Genomic DNA, 24702 nt, shown 5'->3' on the forward strand with positions numbered 1-24702 from the left:
AATATTTTATTTACATATTATTTATAATTGAAATATTTTTTTTTTAGTTTTTAAAACGACATAATCGGTTTTTTTTTCATCAAACTGAGTGCCTGTTTAATATCGAAGCAGTGTTTTGGGTAACGAAATAATAGAATATTACGAACAAAGAGCATTTCGCATTTCGTTTTCCAAGAATATTTTTTTGATAAAATTGAAAATGTATAAACATTCTCGTATCTGCGCTTAAATTGAAAATTTTCTACTTGATAAGATTATTTATTTTTCAAACAAAAGGCATACAATATTCAATATAAAATATATACTGTGTTTCGTATTCCATAAATTTGATAAACATGAAAATACTCTACAGATTGAAGTAATTTAAATTTCGTAAAGTTTATTGAATAATAAATCCTAAATAATTTCACCGATTTTTTTTTTCTTTTCTTCTTTCAACGAAACATTGATCGAATTTTCCCCCTCTCAAAGGACAGATTTAGATTTCCACGTTCTCTAAAGTAGGCTACTTTTTGCACATCCGACAAAATAAAGGGTTTTTTTCCATGTTTACAGCTATGAATATCGACTGTAATTTTTATTCAGATTTATTCAATGTCCAGTTCTTTTTTTAATAGGTTTTATTTAATGTTATTCTTTCCGTTCTGGTTGGAGGACCACGTATAAAATATAGACTATACGAAAAGCTCGCATGGATAACCCTTTGATTACCAGCTGCTGCAGCAGGCTACTGACAGATGTTACACGAAGTTACACCCAATCTCTCCGAGAGATTTTCAGATAGCTAATACCCGGAAGACAAGTCAAACCAGCTAGAATAAATGATTACATAAAGGCGAGAACTTGGGCAATACTGATGGAAGGACAATAACATGGGAGGCAATACATAGACGAAGCGGAAGGGGGGTTTCTTATCCAAAATACCCATCCAGGGTGGAGATACGCTAATCATTTTGAATTATTTTAATCACCCTCTGAAACCTCCACCCTGAGGGTCACGCTTCAGCCTTTTCCTTATCGATATTTAATATATATCTAACTTCTATTTATATAACAGGCTACTAGTAATGAATGATTATTGTTGGGTTTAATGGCAGTCGAGAGCAAATCGAACAATAAATTATTGTTTTAAGTGAAATGGGTTTGATTCAATATTATTGTTGTATTGTCAGCCCTCCGATTGATGATAAATACCCTATTATTGACGTCACACGATAGCATCTGCAACAGCCAAGGACAAGATCGAAATGTTTATTTCAATTTATCATTGTCTACAACACTGAGAATCCCGACTTGGACCAAAAGTTCGAATGAGTTTGTTGGTTTTGTGTTGGTTTTCAGCGTGCGCTGAGAACATTCGGGGATAATTCGTGGCTCCATTGTTTGCCTCTCTTGGTCGATAAATTATAGTCTATTGTTGTTTAGTTTCCCTATTGTTTACTACTAACTCTGGAGTTAGGATAGAATATTTTAGATGATTTATTCTATTCATTGGCCGAGGTTTAATCTTCTATTATTACCCGAATAATCGAAAATATAAAATCTCATTTAATATCTGAATATGACGCTAATTACTTAATCAGATAAGATGTTGAATTTAAAATTTATGAAAACATTGATAATGAATTTAATTCTAAAGTATTTTAAATTGTCTAAATTTAATAGATTTTTAGATTCGTTTATAATTTTTATTGAGTAGTTGTTAGACCTTTTAAGCGACTGTCAACACTGTTTTGTCTGTTACTTCATACGAAATTGATCTATTATTATTTACATATTTCTAGTAATTTGGTTTTAAAAAAAAGGTTATATAATAAAATATTTTATTAATTTAATTTTGTATGCTTAACGAAATGAAGACTAAGCTTATTCGACTTTATTTATAGGCCTAGTCATGTACTGTACATAAAAGCAGACAGGTATATAAACTTTAAAATTACAGTTTTTACCTGCCATTTCAGCGTCAAAGTTGCATTTTTTTACTACAAGATTTATTGTAAATTTGAAAAGATTTTAATCTGCGAATTTACTTGTAAATCTTTTATGAAATACAATCAATATCTTTCTGGATATATCACCATGTTTAAAACTAACTAATGCATTTAAATGCAGTGTGCTCTAGCAAAGAACCTTTTTCTCAGGATTTAAAAGCCCTCTAATCTAATGTCTCTGCTTTTTAGAGAGAGGAAGAGACATTTCAATGTTTAAATTAATGAAAACATCGAAGAATTTATCCTATTATAGGGTTTTTAAGCTTAAAATCATCATAATAATGCGACTTTTACAAGCATTTTGTCTTAAGGGGAAAAAAAGTTAAAATTGTATAACGAAAGGAGAAAATACTAATGACTTTTCTCATTCTCTTTTCCTATAAAATTAGTATTTATAAAATTTATTTATGTTTTTATTAAAAGAGAGGAAGGATTATATCGGGCAGCACTTCCCGTCGAACTGCAAACATAGCAGATACAATCTATTGACATGATAAGTAAACTAGAACGATCGGATTTTAATGTCGATTAAAAAAATAATAGGTCACGGAAGGAAGAAAAATCTTCTCAGCTTTATATATTCCCGACACGTTTCTTGTTTACCAACCGGATCATTTCGAAAAATCATCTTTGTTCTGTCGATAGTCATTTATCTAATCCATCTTCCACTAAAAAGTTTTGCTGTTGTCCAGAAATTATATCTGATTTCTCGGCTGAAGTAATAAAGTCTAGAAAAATTCGATAATCTTTTCTTTTTTTTTTATGAATGAGAAAATTCTATAAGCTTAAATTAAATCAGAATTGTGGATAAAAGAATCTTCGGACGTCGTCACGATAAGTCACGTTGTTGTTGTTGTTGTTGTATAATTTTGTACGAACAACGGTTACAATGACGTGTTATTACGGAAAGAATATATAGAATTTTAACGCAAATTTCTTCCACATTTCATTCCTGTAGCACGAAATTTATACAGAAACAAGAATTTTTTCGTAATTACCACGATGTTGTACCCAGTGGCGCGTTATCCTATGGGTGAAAAACTGACATTTGCCTGAAGCCCCACCAACAGGGGACCAAGACAATCTTTTATACGAAAATATTTCCCTCGAAGAAAAACGTCTGAAGTCAACAGTACACGGGCCACCCTAATTTAAATTTTCCTGGGCCCCGCGAAGCTATAACACGCCACTAGTTGTACTGACATTTTTTACATCAAAAATCAAGTTTTCTTAGTTAATTCGTAGGATAGACGTAGAAAATGTATTTTGATATTTATTATAAACGCTTACGAAGAATCTATTTATGAAATTTTAATTATAGATTTACAGAGGTCATCTAAAAGGTTTTACACACAGTAACTCATAAATATCAGTGGCCCAGAAAGCAATTTCAAAACGAAAAATGATGCTTTTTTTACGGTTTAAAAAATACATACAGTTTCTATTGTATTGCCAAATGCTAGATTTATAAATTATGCTTTAGGCATGGATATATGTTTACATACAAAAGAAGGGAGGAAAAAAGACCAAAGACTCGCCTCTTTAGTCTTTTTATTTTTCTTTCTTTGAATAATGAGGCTTTAAATCATTCTTGTGTCTGTATTTTTATGTCAATTAGGTCTTTATAATAAATTATTTTATATTATAAATATAAAATATTTAGAATTTAGTATCGGCTTCTAATTCTGTCAAAGAACATTTCAAAATAAATTGTATTTATTATTAACTTTTTTTTTATGTTTTGAAAATTGGAGGACGTTTGTATGCAATAAACTTATTCCTTTAAAACAGTTATTTTTCTTCATATTATATTGTGAAAGTTAAGTATTGCTAATATTTTAACAAAAATTTATTACAAGTTTGCTTAAATTTTACATACTTTCAATTATTGTATCACAAATCAAATATTACAAAATACATTTCATATCTCACTTTAATGACCATTCAGATTTTGGTAGCATGTTTGAATTTTATGTTTATTAAAGCTGTTTTTCTAATTTCTTGAGTACTTATCGACACTTATAATTGTAAATATATAAGCATTTATATTGTTTATAATAATTATTCATAGTTAATCTTTTTCTCCGTTAGATTTATATTGGAAAACATTGTGTGAAAACGTGGACTATATGAGGACTTTCTATGGGAAACTGGCCTCTATTTAGGTGTTACAAACGTGAATAAATCCCGGAAAACTCCGCGTGGCTAGTCTTTGGTGAGGACCGAATCCGCGACCAACACCACTGTTCAGTGGTTCTATCCACTTAGCCATTGGTCTTTTATTTATTGTATCTAGAGTTTGAATACAAAAATCAAAGTTTATTTCGGGTAAAATTAATATAAACTATTTATTTTATTCTTAACAACGTTATTATATGGGTTTTTTTTAACTCGGAAATTACTTTTGTTCTATTTATGACACCAATAATAATAATAATTTTTTTCATATGTAAATATTTTTATATATAGAAACATGTCCAAATTATTAATAATAGTAGCTTACGAAGGTCCTGAATATATATTTATCGGTAAGATAACAATATGAATCGAATTGTTATATAATTTTTTAATATGTCATGATGTTTTTTTATTGTTTAATCGATGCAAACACATTATCATTTCTTTGTTCTAGTATCATGCACGTTTATTTCCGGAATTGATAGAAATAATACTTATTAAATTCAATAAAAATTACGATTTGCTAAATATTATTTTATACATTATATTGCGTAGACTATATACAGTCAAACAACTCGGTATAACCCACTTCTAAGTAGAGCCACCTCCGTGAATACAAGTGGACGAATCTTCCTCTTAGATATTAGAAAATCCTTCAAGAAGTTTAAATTGCTGAATACGGTTAATCAATAAAACATGTGATTACCAAGCTTAAATTTGTGTATAGACCATCTTAATGTTTGATGTTCTCCAGTTCAGCGACACACCCGATTTAGTGCCAGCATTTTTCGTCTCTGAAATGGAGGCGAACAAATGGTAGCGCTATATCGAAGTTTGATGATATACATACAAATGAAAATTGTATATATATCATCAGACTTCGATCTAGCGCTACCATATTATTGAATTATTTGAAAATTTAAACAGTTTTTAAAGTAATTTAAAGTTTTGAGTTAATTTATCGAAATTGCTTATTTGATGATCTCGTTAAACATTTTCATTGTAATTAAATTAATTAAACCTGAAAGATTTATTAAAGGAAAATATGGATACAGCTTAATTAAGAACAGAAATAAAACTAATTTCGATAATTTTTATATCCGTTCTTAATTATAGCACTAAAATTTTTAACATTTTCTTGATTTGTCCCTCGTTAATATACTAGTTTATACCATTTTAAATATACAAGTTGATATTATAAGCGTTGGGTTTAACCTTTTAATTATAAGTTGAGGTAAATCACGAATGTTTACTAAAAATTTAGAAATTATTTATTATAACTTTTACTTTTCGAAGTACGCTACAATATAATTCTCTTCCATTTATTCCAATTCTTTTTCCACTTGAAATCTATTTTAACAAATATTCTCTACACAATAAAATTATATATACAGGAGGAGGTCGACTTAAGGCACTAATTGGAGAACGGGGGTCCACTATTACCAAAAGGTCTTTAAATCGAATGTATTTTAATAAACGTTATAATCACTGAATTTTTGTAAATTTTATAAAAAGGTCTCTCAATATATTTCAAATGTAGTAATCCCTGCTCGTTTTTATATTTAATTTTTACGTTTAATAAATGAGCTGGAGTACTTTTCTCGCTTTAAATTAGGGCTATAACGAAATAATAAAAAAATTAGTTCTAGGCCAAATGAGAGTTTAGGGTCGTGAGCGTGTTTAAAGAAGTTATTCAAATTACTCAAGACAAATATTGAAGATGTTCTTACGTCATTCACTTCTTGGACATGAACTGAGTCCGTTTGTGTAAGTGAATGCCAAAAAATTGAGAACAAGGTTAAGAGGTGACAGTAACGTAAACTGATTTTAACGTTAATTAATATTAGATAAAGTTTCAATGTTTTTATTAATCTTATACGCGTAATTGCTCCCCTCACAATAAAACTTTCTGTTAAATTCGTTCAAATAATGAAACGTAAACAGGTTCTGGTTGTAAGTTCTTATAAAGGAGTAGCGCTAAAATGCGAATTAATGTAAATATTGAGTGCTGAACCCACAACTCTGCATTGTCAAGCAACCTTAAACCAGTTTATGAACATCTTGTATTGACTGTATCAATAAATAAGTGGTACGCAATACATAGTTAAAATAGTTTTTCGATAACTTCCTCCCTTTTTAAGTAAAAGTTATAAGGATAAATATAAAGAATAAGCCTTTTGTGAATACGTCACGTATTCGTTATTCAATAAAAAGATTTATCTTACCAACCAGTGATGAGCTAGCTAGGTGTAGTCGGTGCAATGCACTGGGGCTGGGACTTTGGGGCCCATTTGGTTAACATTTTGGAAAGAGAACTTAGTTTTGAAAAATTTACACAAAAGTATGGGATATTTGAATATATATACGAAAATACTGGCATTAAATCGAGTATGATGCTAAATTGAAGTAACAAGTGACAATTAGGTATAGTAATGAGTTTGAGGGTTTGAAAATCACGTCTTTTGGCGATAATGTTTTAAATGCAAACACAGTTCTATAACAGCAATATTCCTTAAACTTATCTAAATTTATTCGCAAGTATTCATTGACGCTTTACGATTGTGGCGCTATATCGAGGCTTGACTTGACTCCGAATCTTCCAATTTTTTTATAGATAGAAAAGATTGTAAGACGTGGCACCAGCGTGCTTACATAGCGGTTGTATGACCATAAATTATGTTGATTTTCTTGAAAGAAGAATGCTGAAAGAACCTCTTAAAAGTCTCGGATCGATCCTAATCCGAATTCTTCGTGGCAGTTGTTCATATTTATGGCATAGTCATCTGAATTTCTGCTTGATTGTAATTAATTTCATCTTGGTATATTTGAAGCATTTGAACTAAAATCTTTTTTGAAGCAATCTTTCTTTATGTATTTACGGAAATAGTTATGAATTCATTTTTTTTCTTTACATATAACTTAATACATCCTTTAAATTATGTTAATTATCATTAATTAGCTTTAAATGTTATAATACTATCTTTACAGAAACATGAACTGCTTCTGTTTCTGTCGTTTGATTTCAACGATCCATTAAAGAATAAAGAATGTATAATGATAACTCTCTTTCACTTGAATTGTGAAATTCTTGCTATTCAAAGAAATCACTGTTTTATTTTCTATCTAAAAATCTTCACTTTCTGCTTACTAAATTACTGGTATTAGGTAGTCTACTGGAAGCAGGCATTCTTTATCTTAACAGTTTTCCTTTACCTTTATTATTATTTTTTTTTTCCTTTCCAAAATAATAAGAAGAAATTCTAAGAATGTTCAATAAAAAATTAGAATGAAAGTAAAAAAATTCTTTAAAAACATGAGAAAAATTGTTTTTTTTTTATTAATCATGTTTTGATGGGAGTGAATATGTTTTCATTTACAAATTAATTAATTACAATTATAATTTGCACTTCGTATAAAAATCGATTTAATTTCGAAATTATTTGCAATTTCAAATTTGCTTATTTACCGTATATAAAACACAATAGCAGCAATAGTTATTTTCTTAGCACAGAAAAAGTCCATTGATTTGTTATAATTTTAATTTGAATTAACGAAAACGCGCTATTTAGAAAACGAAAAGAATAAAAACTGTTTAGAAAGAAGAGTGAACATTGGACAAGCAAGAGAAGTTATTCGGGTCAGAGAATTTTGGGGGCAAACAGCAGTATTCGTCTGAAATTTCTTTCTCTTTTTTTGAAATTTACCTAATGGAGATAAGATTTATTCGCTTGACAGAAATTCTCAGGTTGATTTTCTATTCATTTGGATAAGGTCATTGAGGGTCGCTATGGATAAGAAAAGAAAGAAAGAATAATTGAGTTTAACTATAATGATAACATTGACTATCTTAAGAATTGTTTGTTTTCTTATAATAAAACTCAACAACTCAAAGAAGCAAAAATGGCTTCCTCCTTGAAATATCGATGAAATAAAATTTGACTCAGCACCTTTTTTAACTTTATCATTTGGTACTCGACTCCGACTCTATGGATTTAAAAGGGCTTTAATCAATTTCAGTCGGATCCTCGGGTATTATTAGATTTTTTTCAATGCATATAAAGTCAAAGCTCTGACTGCAATAAGGCATCCTGGATTGAATCCGGTCCGGACCACTGATTTTATATTGATCGTGAGAGGGAAACACTCGGCCCCGTCCTCTGATGGGATTGGTCCTCTAGTAAAGCATGAAAATGAATGATTTGAGACCTTGGATTATCCGAGATGAGCCGGAAACTGTCATATATGGACAAGTGGGTGTTGTAAAAAAGCGGAAAAACGGAGAAAATTTAAAATTATAATTATTTTTTTTTTTAAATGAAGTGTTAACATGTTCAATTTATCGTCTGGAAAAAAGACCCATAGCAAAGATATTCTTAAATCTGCGCTACGTAGTCATTTTGTTAGTATTGAATTTCTAGCACTCGTGAAATTCAATGATTTTATTTTACTTCTTTCTGAAATTATCTTTGTTAGAAAATATTTTCATATATATATATATATATATATGGCTTACTATTAATTGGTAGCATAATTATAGAAGAATGCAGAAGACCTCTTACCTTTGTAGATAGATAAATGAATAAAACAATAATTAAATATATCAAGTTATTTAGGAATTATTATTTTAAGTTAAAAAGAAATCAAAATACACTAATGGATACTATGTGTACTTAATGCATCTTTCCAAATATAAAATGGAGAAAAATTAAAAATAACTTATATACAAAGTAGGTAATAAAAGAAATTTTAATTTGGAGTTGGTTCACTTTAAGAACTGAACCTTCCATATATTTTTTCTAAGGGTTTATTTACTATTCTTGACGTATACTCTCACTCTCTCAGTGTCTATATCCATTGAGGCACACGAGGGATTGAAGTTTTGTACTGGGCAGCAACTCTGTAGCAATATAATCTGGTCAGTGGATTATAAATAATCCACTAAATATGATGGTTTGAAGGCCTAAGAAGGAAAAAAAAAAAATGGTTGGTTGGTTTGTAGGCCTTTAGCGGAAAGGGATTGTTTCTAGTGATTAATAATTTTCTCTTGTGCATGCGAATCTTATAAATGTATAAAGTCAAACTTTATAGTTTCTAGGATGTGACATAAAAAACTAACAAAATATTAATTTTTATTAAATAAACTTTTATGATTTATATTATATTTTAATTTGGACCTTAATTGGCTTTAGTAGTGTTACTGCTAATGAAGTTCTGAAGCATTTTCTGGTTGAACAAAGATGAATTGTTATTGTCAAGAATATTATACATTATACAGTATTATATAAAATATTGCTAACAAGTCTCTCTAGATCGATAAGACCAACATAATTGCTAATTTAAATTTAAAAAATGCGGTTTTTTTAACGAATGGATAAAATGAGGCTGTTCTATTATTTTCCTGGTTTTATGTGAAATGATAGATTATGTAATTATTATTCTTAATGCTAGCAAAATCTGTTATAATATTTATCAGGAAATTGAAAAATGCACAGTACGTAACGTGTTACTAAGTACTTACCGTGTATTAAATGCTAAGACTTATCAAATTCTCTAATTTAATGATTAAATTAAACAAGCATTTAACCTATATGTATTATCGATTTAGCCAGGGATCTAATTTGTAAATAACACGTTAATGATTGAGTTCACGTTGTCACGCTTCGTCGTAATGCTAATTGTTAAACAGAGAATAAGACTTCAATTAGGAGGATTCGGATTCGATTTCATCCAGGATTTCTTTTCCCCGTTTTTACAAAAAGTTTCAAGGAGACTAATTTTGTTGCATGGAATAATTTAATTGATAAAAAAAATTATGCAGAAGCGTCATTTTTATTCAATACGACTCTAATATCGTCTTCAGAATTACAGAAATAATTCTTCCATCAATAATAATTTTCTAAGGAAGCTCAGTTTTAGCGAAGAAAATTAGAATTTGTTTATGTTAATATCTATACTTTTAGTTCTTTTTTTAAACGTAAAATAATCAAAAATGAAAGGAAAAACAAAAGATTTTTTTCGCATAAAGCGGAAACTTATTTGCATTTCATTAAAACGAGTAGATTGAAGCATCCAGCCGATAACGCTGCTAACCATACTCGACAATGAAGCCGCACAATTCTTTTCCGACAATAAAATATATACACTTCCGGGCTTTACAGCAATGTTTATGTTTGTACATTACCAGGCTGTTCCTTTATGTAGCCTAAACAGGATGCTGATCAGTGGAGCGACAGAGAGTGTCCATCAGTCGCGCGAGATTCCGCCTTCCGCCGTCCAACTGTACATCCTTTTCTTTGTCAGGGCCAGGTGGGAGGTTAATGGGTCGAGTCCACTCGGACAATGCGGCCTTTTCGGGATTCGTCGCCAAGATATGTTCATGTTACTATCATAAAATCAATTGGCTAATCACCGATTTTTCTCGTGTCTTATCCGTAGTGAAAAGGATGCTGAGAACTGGAAATGTCCGTTACTTCTACAGTTTTCAGCTGATTTTCTCGAAGCATCTTGAAGATTACCGTAATAAACAATAGAAAATCGAGAGTATTCATATTTAAAGCACGCTATTTCTATTTTCAGTCGTTTCGACTTACAATGATAAAAGTAGAATTTATGATGTACATTTGTATGCGCTTCTAGAATAAATTTTTTCTTAAAAAATTAGCATGCCTGGCTTATAAATAGCTTTATTATTACTACTTGGAAAGGAGAGTATATTTTAAACATTACACGATATTCCATACATAAAATATTTTAATGCAGCCAAATAATTCTGTTATGAAGAAAATAAATCGTGTTTTGATTTAAATTTTTGAAGTTAGAACCTTATCGTCTCCGACAAAAGAAGATATAGAAATTGCATTTTAAGTGACTTTTAATTATACTTTTTTTTACATCAAAAATAAATAAGAAATTGTAAAAGAAAACATGATTAACATTGCATGGAATATTAAAATTTTAATATAATTTTTAGTATTTACAATAATATTCTCGATTATAATTTAAATGCAAATCATTATAATGATTTGCATTTAAATGAAGAAGAAAAGTAGTATAACAGAAACGGATATCTTCAAATTTAGTACAGAAAAGTTTCCTTTTTTTTTTTTTTTTTTTTCTTTTGACGTCACTTAATAAATAATGCAAAATGCTTATAATTCATTTCTGGGTATCATCGCGCGTCAGTCTTATTTGATATCTTCTGTGTGAGTTTGGAACAATCGAGTTGGGGTATTTACCTTTACAAAAATAAGTTACACGATTGTTATCATATTAATAGGACTACAGAGAGATATATAAATAATGTTTCGACGTAGCCTCATTAAAAAAAATAAAAAATAAAAACGTTTATAGATTCAACCGGAACAATTCCACTTTCTCTACACATTGAATCACTTTTTTGGAGGGAATAATTGGAATATTGGATGGTGAATAATGCTGAAAAATCATTATTCACTTTTAAGATGATTAATTATTTTTTACACTTTGATATTTTCGTGGTGATAAATGATTTATTTTTATTAATACTAATGAATTTAAAACTGGGTCATATCAAATATGTAGGAGTAATTTGTTAATTTAAAGGTTTTGTAACTTGATGACGATCCAAGATCCACGAGCAGATCTTTAGAGGAAACGAGTTTTAATTCGTGTTTTTTTTTTTTAACAATGTTATTACTTTAATAATTACTTAAAATAAACTAAAGCTCAAAAGATAAAATACGGCTACATTTTAAAATTTTTGTTGTATCATTTTAAAGAAGTAACGAAGCTCCTATTACCAATAAAAATCTGAAGAGGCGATTGCCCCCATGATAAATCAGTCTAATCTGATCGAAAACATTTGTTCTTATATTAAATATTGCTGGTAGGTATAAGTTGATTAATCTACACGCCATTTTTATTTATTTTGTTTTTTTAATTATCACTTCATATATTTCAGTATGAAGTATCATCCATTAAAATTAAAATGAATAAATTAATTGTTTTTAAAGTCTTCTCTATCGTGTTTCGGTTATATCACATTTGAAAAACTGAAAATTTTCCCATTACTCCAGCCAATGACCGTGGCTTAGAATTTATCAGGATAGTTAACAATAAGTCTCTAGGTAATCCCGAACTGAGTCACAAATCCTGGAAAAGTAATAAAAGTGGATTAGTAAAGATCCTGCCTCAATAAATGCGATCGAGTAACTCGCTGTCTTCTGACTTATGGGTTTGGTTCTTCTCTAATTGGGAAAATTGGTGGAGAAGTCGAGCATTTTATCCGAAGTAGTTAAAACTATTATGACTTTTGTATAGAATTAAGTTTTATTTTCTTTCCTTTTTTTTCAATTAGCAATTCCAGATAACAATCTTTTATTTTCAATTCCGCTACTTAGAAACATACTGAAATCTGCCAGAATGGACAGAATAATTTATTTATAAAATATTCTAAATATTGAATAAATAAATGATTATTCTGTTTATTCGATATTTTCTTCCGTAGTATTGTTATTAATATATTTTAACCTTGTTCTCAATTTTGTTAAGTTAAAAATATATGAAAATAAATATCCGAAAGGATATCCTTTATCTGGTAGGTCACTCACATATACTTATAAAATTAAAGATTCATATCTGCTTTCTAAACGTATTTTTCGTATTAAAAATAAGTCAGAAATCTCTTATTAAAAACCTTACGTGTATCTTTTTACATATAATCGTGAATAGGAAACTGGGACTTAAGCTGAAGTGCTTAGAATAAAACTTACAAAAGAGCCCGACTTCAATGGCTTTTGATAAATGTTTAGAAAGTATAAGTAATTTTTAAAAGCTTGAATTATATTAATATACTGCTTACAATTGATCTTCTTTTTAAAAAATATTTGTTATAAATCTGCTCTGAAGTAATTATGATGTGATATCTTTTTACAAATAGATTTAAGAATTTGTTTGTGGTGTTATACTTTAAACTCTCCCCAAAATCTCTGCGGTACTTTTATTATGCATACATAGGTGGAAAATATAATCAAACCTCGATATAGCGCTTTTGTAAAGCTCTGATGAATGTAGAGTGGATCATAGTGAATGAGATTTTTTTTTTTCATCACTAGTGGGAGCATCATTATTTCTTTAAAATGTTTGTAACAAAATCAAAAATATTAAAGTATTTTATTTGAAATGATTATTAAAGCAATAAAACTTTTATATATTATTTGCACAAATTAAAAATCCTCATCTTAATCCTCCTCTGGAATGAATAATGAGCGAACGGATTTCTTCCGATATTCTTATCATAAAATTATGTGAATTTCAGACTTTCGACATTGTGAAGACCTCGTTATTATCTCTAATACTTATCGTTTGAGGTACAGTACCTCAATATAGCGCCATACAATATTTCAAAGGCGAACACGCAGTGACACTAAATCGAAGTTTGGCTGTAACTTCTTTAGTTATATAAGTGGTAATTCAATAAATTCACTTTTTATTAAGTAATGCATAAGAAGTTAATTACAAAATGTAAAAAGCATAAAATGAAAATATTAATTTGATTAATAATACTTAATTAAATTACTATAAACTTGAAACGTATTCAAAGTGATAAACATATTTTCTTTTTATAAATTAATTATTTGCTGTAAATGAAAAACTTAAATGTATTTAAATTTTTAATTATCAGCGGTAGTTAATGAAGAATATCCTATAAATCTGCTCTTATTGAATTTTAATAATAATTTTTTTTTAATTAGAAGTTATTTTTGATCCAGTTTAACTTTCAGAAATGAAGAAAACAAATTAGCTCACACTCATACTTCATTTATATTTTCATCAAGAGTAGGACTCATACACAAAAAAAATAATAATAATATATATTAATGAACGATTTTGTTTTTTAATTAATAACGTTTCGAATAACAAACTGTCACTTCAGTGAAAAACAACTAAGTTATTTTTATTTGTTTTTCCTCTTTTGTGTTAATATTAACTCCAGGAAGATGCCTACTTTAGTGCGGTTTTAACGTGTTATTATGTAAATAAAGGTTTTTTTTTTTTAACAGTGAATTTCTCAAATTTTTGAAGTTATAATTTAAAAAAAAGATGTTTTAATTATTCCTTCTAAAATTAATTCATTTTTCTCAAACTTGAAGAGGAATGAAATATCACACATATATATATTATAGTGTACTGTACATGTTCGTTAATCCTCAATATATATATATATATATATATATATAATACGATCAGAAGTAATGAGTATATTCATAACAAGAAGAATATAGGAATAAGATTGGATGACCCGAAGCTAGAAGAAGAATAAAGAATATAAGCTTCAGTTCAGGTCATCCAGTGTTATTCAGTCCTGTGCTGTTCTGATTACAAAAATGATTTCTATTAAGTTATATCAATGGAAACTTCAAATTTATGTTTTGTAATGAATGTGTATATTAATTTTAAAAGTTTATTGTTCTAAAGAAATTTAAATGTATGAATTTAGTGTTTAAATAATTCATTCTCATAATATTCAGCCCCCTGTTACTCTCTATGTGTTGTTATACTCTGTACTTGGATTTAATATTGTATATAAGTTATATATTACAGGCATATGTTTTGAAACTATGTTATTTTTGGTTTTTTATTTTATAAAATTACATTCTCACTGCAATTCAAAGCTATCTGAGTTGCAGTGAGATGCTATCGAGGTGTAATCAATAGTCTGATTTACACAATAAACACGTAACTGGTTACTGCTAAAGTGCAAAATTAATTTAATTTAAATTAATTTATTCAATTTTTACGACAATAATAATAATAATTACATTTTCTATTTTAAATTACGGAAAATTTAGTCGAAGAATTATTTTAAGCTCTATTTTTTTCCGATATAATATTGTAATTATAAATTGTTAACGACAGTGTTCTTTCTGGAATTAGTTCAGCCGTTAAGGAAAATACACATTGTTATTAATTCTAAATTACCTTATATAAAAAGCAATTTTTAAATTATAACCAATCTACGAATAGATTATATTAACAATAGAATGATCGCGACTATAATGTATAATTTGACGCCCCAAACAAAATTTTGCTGTTTTCCCGGGGTCGTCCCTATAATTGAGACTGTGACACTAATAGGAAAATGATTTACGACTAAAAAAAAACACGATTATTATATCGAAAAGTTAAAAAGTTCGACATTTTTATGCAATTATATCTATTGTTTTTCAGGGCGATCCAAAACCGGAAATTGAAGTTGTCGCGATTTTTAGTTATCATTAGCATATAATCTACATCGTGACAGTATATTAGCCCGATTTTTATTATAATATATATATATATATATATACACACACTCTCTGTTATTCTAATTTCGTTTCTATAGCTTTTGTGTCGTGTATTATGTTTAATTAAAGCAACACACCAGATGAAAGTACTGTATACAAATAATAATTAGTATAGTAATATAACCCTGATTTTTGTTATTTTGAATATATTAATTATTTTTAATATTTTACTGTATTTTTTATAATTGCAGTAAAACCTGTCCAAAACGGAACCTGAATAAAACGGAAACATGCCAAACCGGAAAACGTATTCGGTATCGTATTATTTTTTAAAGTTTATCCTTTTTTGAAGGGAGAAGCAGGTGGAGGAAGATGTGACAAAGAGGAAAGCAAATACAGAAAATTATATGTACAGTATGTTACTCCAATTTTTCTATATTTAAAGTTTTAAAGCAAGAAAACTTCCATTAACGGACACTCCCTAATAGTGGACACCTCTACGTAACGAACATTTTTTCAGTCCCCACACCCTTCAAATAGGATAAGCATTATATTTACCTCTAAATAGCGTTATTCGGAGGTTATACTGGATATGTTAAATTAAACATTTCTTATATAAGTTTATTACAATATATAAACAAGTTAGAGCAAGATTCCATTGTTTATATTAAAAATAACAAAAGATATTCCTGATTCTTAAGAGATACCCTTTTGTTATTTGCCTTGTAGAGTAGTTGGTTTAGGCTATATTGTTTTCTAGAAACGTCTGGCAATATGCCGAGCGAGTGATGACAGTCTCACGTTGCTTATCTTTCTCACTTCGATAAGTTATCGATTATGCACATCGCACATCAGAGTTCGATCACTATAATACTCTGTCCGCGCTGTGCCATCGGAAAACAAACTTGTTTACCAGATGCGGGATCAGATATGCAGCAACAATGCTTCATCAAGCCTTGGATACGTTCCAAACGAGCACTTACTGGCACCGCTCCAAGCAACGCATGCTCGGTGCTTAACGAATGGCGCCACGTGACGTCATTGGGCCATGTTTTTTCCTCTTCCCCCGTACTGGATTTGATATTGATTGCAAAACTCGAACCAATGTGATTTAGAGGACGATTCTGTTTGTCTCTCTTATCGTGACGCAAGCTTAGAAGATTAAATTATCTTCATTCTATACGTCGTTTGTTCAAATTCTTTAATTTCGTCTTTATTACGTTCTTAAGTAGGGGGGGGAGTATAACTCTTATCGTTATCTTAATATAATTAAAGATTTCGTGGATAATTTAAGTTCATAAATATTCGTTAAGTATAATTCTAAATATGCGAATTACGTAAATAGGCTAGAAGATTGAAACCTGTGTAAAACGGACCCGTGCGGTTTACACAGGTTTCAATGTACCGACAATTTGGGAGATTTCCATTTTGAACAGGTTTTTTTTTTTTTAACACAGAAAATCGTTCCATTTCTAAGAAATTTTTCCCGTTTAGGCAGGTTTCTGTTTTACTGAGGTTCCGTTTTGGACAGGTTTTACTGTATGTACTTTTCTCCTGAGTTGTGGGAAGTTATTTAGTTTTTTTTTAATATTATTATTATTATTGTTTTTATTCGCTTCACAATCATTTAATAATTAAAACTTTGTTTACTGTAACCGTATCTGGTTAAAGGAAATGGTATGATATCACGAAGGGTATCAAAAAGAATAATCGTTATGGAATAAAAAGCCTTTTATTTATTGCATTTAAAGAGATGAATGACGAATGTTTATAGAACTTAACGATAAACTTTAATAGCTGGATCAAATGTGACTAAACATAATTTATTATAATTTTTTAAAATCAATTTATTACTCGACATTCTAAAAGTATCTTGTGTGTATTTTAAGAAATTAAACAAAAATAAATAATTGTTAAAATGTTATATAAAGTAATTAGCAAAATAAGTGGGCTTTTTTTTTAATTGTACTTTATAATCTATGAATTTCCTACGTTTGCTTACAGTAATGGATCTTGTGTATGTGTTGTCTTCCATAAAAAAGACCCATTGTTAAAATTAAATGGCTTAGGAATATTTAATTCGCAATGCGTGACAATAACAAAGTCACATGAGATGAATAAATGATGGATTTAAAATATCGATAATAAAATATATGATATGGAAAAAATGGTAATGATATTATTTCTGTGATTGAGTAGATAACATTTTTGATAGATTCGACAATGACAAGGTTATATGATAAATTGAATTAATTTTTATATAGTTTGTAAAAAAAATCAATGAAAAAAAGCGATTCAAAAATACATTATTTTTTGTCATTTAGTTACTTTATTTTATATTAAAATTGATTTTTTTTGTAGTAATTAAGAATACACAATAAAAGTACTGTATAATGAAGCCTAAAACAGTTGAAACAGTGGTAGGTCTAACCTACTATTTCTAGATCATAAAAATAAATTTACGATCAATTAATGAATCCATGAGGGATAAACCAGTAATTATAACATAGAAAAGGGTTTTTAAAAATGTACAAAAATAAAATATGCCTAAAGTATAATTAGCCTATATAGGAGTCTTATATAAATATATATTTTGCAATTTTTTTTAGTTTTCAAACAAATAATTGCGATATATTTATACAGTATATATGTAGAACTATAACATTTACATACAGCCTATCACATGTTTATCTTGTAAGCGTAGTGTTTAGATACTGTAGATTTATATCACTCTATAAAATTTATGGTTATTCCATTAAAGACTCTACATTAAAAAACGATTTATAGACATTGTTCTGTCTTTTCTTATAGTGTTAACAATTCAAATTTATATAATTAAATTTATTTAATTAACACTAAGTTTGGGCTGCCATATCTTAAAATGATTGCATGTTTATAAGTGTATTATATATATATATATATATATATATAAATTACAGCATAAAAGTCCCGTTTTAGAGTAAATTAATGTGTCAGATGAGACGATTTAGTAGTCTTTTTGTTGGTTTATTGATAAGATTAGTATAAAGAAGTCTTTCATGTTTATACTCAGAGTTTGTTAGGTTGTATTGTTTTGGTCTGTTGTCATGTTTTTGTAAATAATAGACCACATTTTAGATTAAGTAACTAAATAAGTAACCCCACTAAACGTATACAAAATCTACTTAAATGTTACAAAATAAATGCTTAAATTAAAACAATAAAACTTCTGTAATCGTTTCCTCATAGTCGGATTAAGTTTTATATTTAACGTGTTAATTTTAATGCCACTTAAAAATAAAACAGGATGATAATTTATAATTTGTTCGAAATTAAGATATATTCTCACCTTAAAAGATGAATTATTAATCTTAATTTCGAATATTCTGATAAATTGCTAACCTGTCCTAAATGGTTTTTATGTAGATTGAATTCCTAGAAGAGCATTTGTTTCTCATTTAATTTACTAGAATTACGTACATTAATTAGAATTAAATTTTAGATTTTTATGGTGATTAAATTAACGAGCTTATCTCGGATCCGGGTAAAATACTTTTTATCAGTGTTAAAGTTATCAAAAAATTCTTTATTGCTAATGCTGAACGTTCAATTAAATATCATTAATGTCAATAAATTAATAACGTATTTTCAATAAATTTTATTTATTTAACATTTTAATTTGGTGATAATTCTTGTGTAAGTTGAGTATACTTAGTGATAGAAGGGAGACCTTATAATTTGCTTAGAATATAATTTTTTTACCTCTCTTCACTGATACGGTTTGTTTTTTATTGGTTATTCAGTGTTCTGCTTTGAATCTGTGTGTTTGTATATTGTTACGCGTAGGTGTGTTTCGCTGTGTTTGCATTGGTTGTATAGATTCTGTTCATATATAGATATTTTTATGGCTACCTTATAGATTAAATTCGTGAATTCTCATTTAAGAGTATGTTGTATTACTCTTCCTAACCGAATATATACATAAATATACAGCAAACTACTGTTGCTAAGAGGTTAAAGCGATTTCTGCCTTATCGGGAAGAGCCCGATAAACAGTACCAACAAATCGGAGGGCATTCAGGATAAAGGTTCTTTGTGTGCCGCCGGGCCAAATATAGCAGATGGAACGCCCTAACCTCTCCAGCAGACAAGAAAACGTTGTGTGTCGTCAGGATCTAATTATCCATTCGACTTCAGAAGGCAAAAAAAAACAAACGATACAAACTTATTTCGATCTGATCATCTTTTTCCTTCATTGATGAATAAATTAGGAAAATAAATATCCAAGTTGTTTTCCACTGGCAAGGTGACTTTATCCTGAATAAATGCTTCTGTCTGACGTCAGAGGCCCGTAGCCATAACAACCGCTCTTTCAATGATCAATGACGTCATACGCCCACGTTTTCTAATTTGCTCGTATTATCTCTTAGTTACATTAAATTCTGTTTTATGTGCCGTTTATTCTTCTTAAATTCGGTCATTTTAATTATCGTAATTACGTTTTTTTTTTTAATTCCTATACATGTATGCATTCTTTTTTTTCTGCTTTACATCAAGTGTCCCAAGTAATGTATTAATATCTAAAGTTGTAGGCAGCGCATTTTTTCCTTATGATATAAATCAACTAGTTATATGACACCTTTTCTCACCTTGGATACTGAAAGGGCACATGTTCTCCTTTCACCTGCCATGATAGACGAGTGTGCGCAGGCGCGACCAGTACGTTCAACTCCTTGCACACGGCACACTCTCCAAGGTTACTCGAAGAGGGAGTAAACACTCCTTTTTTATTATTTTTTTAGGAAGTGCAGCTAATTGACAGCATATCGTCTCCGTTTACCTATTGAGTTCCGAAGTATTTCTTTAATTATTGTAATGGTCTGTCATATGGAAACGTTTTAGAAGAATTTTTCTATGTAGAACAAATTTTATTCTTATCGATTTTATTTATTTATTTATTTTTTTTTTTCATGCGCGCTCGAAATTCCTCTACTGAAAAATTTCGCTCGAGTTCCTTGAATCTAATTATCATTATAAGGCTATCCAACATCTTGTAAGCTTCACTCCTCTCAGAAAAATGAAGTTTTTAAACTCCAGCAGATGTACTAATTATAATATGTATAAAATAATCTCTTGAAGGATTATTTTGTATATATGATTTATATAATGTGTGGTCGTAAGAACATTATAAAATGTTAAATTTAACTAGTTTTTTTTAGGTCAGATAAGATTTAACTTCGTTTGATGTAAGTCATACGTATCGATTCGTATTTACGTCAGTTTTTGCATCAATGAAATTGTGACGTATGCGTTACATTATTAATTCAAATATAGAATAACAAGTAAGAATTAAGGTATTATCTCGTAACAAAGAGGTAATTCTATTATTAATAGTTAAGGGGTAAAGCTAAGAATTACCTCCATGTTACCAGGTAATTCTTAGCTTTAACTCTTAACTATTTTTTGATAAGCAAACATAAAAACTTGAACCGATATTTTTCTAGCTTGGTTAAAGAATTATGGTTCCTCTTCTGTGGTTTCTATTCACACTAACGATGTTCCTTTTCTGCTTCAATTCGCTTGGCTGCTAGGGGACGTCCCAACTTATCGCGTATTAATTTCCAAAAGAATTGTTCTTTGATTTAAAAGATCTTTTATTATAATTTTTTCGTGTGTATATAAATAGAATTCTCTCAAGAAGAACGTTTTACTTCCGTCAGTTTTTTTTAATGATATTATTTTATTAATTTTGACGTGGTATATTTTCATTTATAATTATTTTTTAAAAAATAATAATAATAACAAAAATCAACCGTGTCTAAATAATTAATTGTTTTAAAATCTCGAAATTTATAGTTATGAATTCTTTACGATATTTTAAAGCTAACACAGTAAGTTAATTTTGGTGAATAATGTAAGGGTATTTCATGATAAGAACAAATATATCCATATAAGTAATGCGAGTTTTGTTTCACTTTATATGGTGTTTTTGAGCAATTATATATTTAATTACGTTTCATACGAAGTAATTAAATGTTATAACATGTTTATTTCATTTAATTTTATAGGAAAAATCATTCTTATCACGATTTTTCTGCCGGAAACTGTTTCTACTGCCCATAGTTGTGTGTCTCTTACAAAAGTTACGATAATTCTATTGGACCTATATGTATGGTTTCTCTTCTGATCCGAATTAAATTATATTACTGTACGATCAGGAGCGCGTTATCCTTTAGGCAAAAAGGGCAATGTCTTCGGCCCCTATCATCTGGGGATCTCAAATCAATCTGTTATAAGAAAATATTTCCCAAAAATTTCCCTGAAGAAAAATGTCTGAAGTCAACACTGTACGCGGTGTTCCTAATTCAAATTTGCCTGGGCCCCATGAAGCCATAATGCGCCACTGTGTACGGTTAAACAGCTTTCAGGTTATATTGCATTCGACTAGTTAAAATTGAATATAAACTTGAGATTATACGATTATATTTCTGCTCGAAAAAACTTTAAAAAAATCGTAAGTTTTATTTGAATTTTATGGCGAAAATTGTTTATTGTAATGTTTTCTAGACAATACATACATTCAAAATTCTTCGAGTTAAATAAATTGTTCGAGTTTTTTATTATATTATCATCAAATCTTGTTTTCAAAAAGCCACTTCGTAATAATAAGATATTTTTCATCACATTAAGAGAATTACTTTGTATTTAATAATATCCATCAATAAGTGATGCGTGAATACAAAAATCTCTGCAAGAATTGAAGAGAGAAGCCTTAGAACAATCTCAATAATGACAAGAAGTAACTTGAACATAAATGACGCTTATTAAGCTTCTTTCTAGATACGACAGTTTCATCATACGGATATAATCAGATTGGTTTGAATGTAGAGACAGAAGCCAAAAACAAACCAGAAATCCAATTTCGGATGCAGGCCCTCATCATTAGTTACGGAGATGAGAAAATTTTATAGTTTCCTTCTGTTAGCGAAAGAAAGGACAGTCTACAAACCATCTTGAACTGTCCACTAGAGCATGTCTTATATTGTTGTATGTCTAAGCACGAGGCCGTATCTGACTTAACCCGAGACTAAATTAAATGGACTCAAATCTAACTAAATTTATTTTTATGACTGACCTTTGTTATATAGTTCCTTGCCAAATTATTAGACCCTTTGATTAAAATCATACCTTTTGTACTATATATGTTTTTTTTCGTAATATTGTTTGAGGAATGAGTATTTTTTTAGTGTTAATCTTATTCTTTAGTATATCATAAACACTTCTAATAAGTATTTATTTGGCAACATCGTAAATGTAAGAAAAACCAATTTTTTACTATAAAAAGAAAATGATAGAGGTTCTAATTAAGGTATGGCACCATAAACAGGGTTTGGCACTGTAAATTGTTGAGCTTAAATCTATAGTTCAAAAGCAATAGCAATCGATAATTTTTGCTACGTAAAAAATTAATTTCGGCAATGAATTAATAAAGTAATAATGTAGTGGCTAAAAACCTAAATTCTTCTTCTTCTATATAAGATAAAAATAGCGTTGAAAAAAAAGTACAGTACATTTACAAGTAGATTGCGAAACTATTGTTTCAACAGTCCTTCCTACGCTTCATAAGAAGCGTAGAATCACGGTATTAATAGCTAAACTTAAACAGGACAAACTAGTCAGACAAAAATGAGGTATGTAGCGACAGCAATCCTTCTCGGAACTATATCCTTCAACGAGTACATTATCTAGACATAAGCCAGGTGTTGATATGTGTTGCAGCATACAGGTCTATGAGAACCAACACCGGCCTCAACGACTTATAAAACAAGAGTCGCAGGGAAATCTGATATGAAATTTTTGGGGCTGTAAATTTTTATTATTTTAAAATATCAATCGTTAAAGGAATAATATATATATATATATAAGGAAAAAGAAAGTTATATAAGTTGTCAATGTATGCTCTTTTCTGAGTAATTGTTGCTCTGTGATTTTTGATAAGGAAAATTTTAGTAAATTTTGAGACAATGAAGTAAATAGCCTATCATTAAATAAATTATGGATTTTCCCTTCGTCCATAACTAAGAATACTTAAATTACATTCATCACTTCAGATAGCCTTGTTTATCATGGGTGGCACCGAATTTTCGTAAATCTCAACGCCCTGTATACATAATAAATATATATCTACTGAATACATGTATAAAGGAAGATAATGTTAATGGTTAATTTCCAATTTAGATAATTTAGTTTTTATACGATGGAGTAGGAGATCTGGAAATTCTTTGTCCACCCACAAAGCCTACCTGAATTTATTTCGTTAAAAGTTCAAATGTATATAGAGCACGAACCTTAAATGTCGTTAAAAATACATTAAAGATGTAAATAAAGATATAAAATAACCAAGTGTTTATTCATATGTAAACTGTGTACAAATGTATATACTCATAGAATTGTTGAAGTTTGTAGTAACCTTGCTCTTGAATGAAATTGAACTTGAAATTTACTTATGTGAGTCTATTTACAATTTTAACTGATAAAAATAACCGAAAAATCATGTTTAACTTTATTATTACATGAATAATAACAATATCGATTTGAGTTTAAATTTACATGACTGATCTTAATTAAAACTCGTATTTTTGCTTAATTACAAGTCGATTTTAAGTATAATTTTCTGCATTAGATTATTAATATAAATTACCTACGGAAATGTAGCAGATAAAACGAACTTGCTAATATACTAATTCAATTGTGTCATATTCGATAATATCTTTTATAGCTATTGTTCAATATATTATAATTGACATGGCTTCCTGTCCATAGGAAGTCTTCATCCATCAATTACTTTCAGGACTAAGATTACTAGCAACATTTAACAGTACTGATAGATGATGAACTTTTAGAGGGGGGGAAGAATTCGTATATTCCTAGTCGTGTGAAATCGTTGTTGTCGTTGTAGAACTAACCCATCTGCAATTGAAAGAGTGCAGTTGTTCGCTTGGATGCAATATCGTCATGATTCACAGCTGTCACTCGGTAGCTCTTTTGTGACACCAATCGTTTCGCGGCACAAAAGAAACAAACGGGGGTTGGGCCCCTTTATTTGCCTAGTTTTGTCCTATCCGAGTCCCCAAATTGACAGCTGCTAGGAAACACCGCAAATGTTCATTAGTCAGACTTCAGTCCTTTCTCTTTCTTCCTTTCCCCTGCGGCACCGGAAATGGAACAGATCCAATGGCAGACGAGAGAAGATAGAATCGCCTCTAGTTGATAGCTTCTTCCTATCTAGT

At 29.3% G+C, this 24702-nt stretch overlaps 1 long non-coding RNA gene across 1 annotated transcript in view; it reads left to right on the forward strand.

Annotated features, from left to right (window-relative positions):
* Positions 1 to 24702, forward strand: part of LOC136984634 (uncharacterized) — a 58802-nt gene that overhangs the window by 21561 nt on the left and 12539 nt on the right. Inside the window, exon 2 of the long non-coding RNA XR_010882217.1 lies at positions 15685 to 15747. This is a non-coding gene — a long non-coding RNA (uncharacterized lncRNA). The remainder of the gene's footprint in view (positions 1 to 15684; positions 15748 to 24702) is intronic.

Source organism: Centruroides vittatus, unplaced genomic scaffold (genome assembly GCF_030686945.1).
Source record: "Centruroides vittatus isolate TY-2023 unplaced genomic scaffold, ASM3068694v2 contig_926, whole genome shotgun sequence".
Lineage (NCBI taxonomy): Eukaryota > Metazoa > Arthropoda > Arachnida > Scorpiones > Buthidae > Centruroides > Centruroides vittatus.